The sequence below is a fragment of the Gossypium raimondii genome, chromosome 10 (assembly GCF_025698545.1).
Source record: "Gossypium raimondii isolate GPD5lz chromosome 10, ASM2569854v1, whole genome shotgun sequence".
Taxonomy (NCBI): Eukaryota; Viridiplantae; Streptophyta; class Magnoliopsida; order Malvales; family Malvaceae; genus Gossypium; species Gossypium raimondii.
Window position 1 is genome coordinate 40,111,022 of NC_068574.1, and position 618 is coordinate 40,111,639.

General features: G+C 36.9%; 1 non-coding gene across 1 annotated transcript; it reads right to left on the minus strand.

The window, feature by feature from the left end:
• Positions 1-309: 309 nt before the first annotated feature.
• LOC128034155 (small nucleolar RNA R71) lies at positions 310-415 on the minus strand. Its single transcript, XR_008190287.1, has one exon. It is a non-coding gene; the product is annotated as a small nucleolar RNA R71 (small nucleolar RNA).
• Between the last annotated feature and the right edge of the window lie 203 nt (positions 416-618).

The window sequence follows — 618 nt, forward strand, 5'->3', positions numbered from 1 at the left end:
ATTGTGAGACCTGAAATTGAGGCACCATAATTCTAACCAAAGCCGTTCATATTCCAAATGTTGCAAACTGTGGGTTAATTTAGTGGGATGCCTATTGAAAATCCACATCTTCATTTGTTCATGGAAGTAAGTGACTCATTCAAATTCATCGGAGTTACAGAAGATACCTTGAGACTGAAATTATTTCCATACTCTTCAAGAGATAGAGCACGAGCATGGTTGAACCCCTTACCGTCCGATTCTATAACTACATGGAAATAGTTGGTTGAATGTTTCTTAATGAAATAATTTTCTCCATCTCCGAATGCCAAACTCCAAAATGAAATCACATCATTTCAACAATTTAATGAAAATCTTTATATGAGGCATGGGAGTGGTTCAATGAGTTATTACGAAAGTGCCCTCATCGTGACATTCCTTATTACGTTCAAATGGATACTTTCTATATTGGTCTTAATGCTCATACTAGAATGATGGTGGATGCTTCAGCAAATGGAACCATTCTTTCTAAGTCTTACAATGAGGCTTACGAGATTATTGAAAGAATTGCGAATAATAGCTATCAGTGGCCAACCAACCGAGCAACCTTAGGAAGACAAATAGTAGGAGTACATGAAC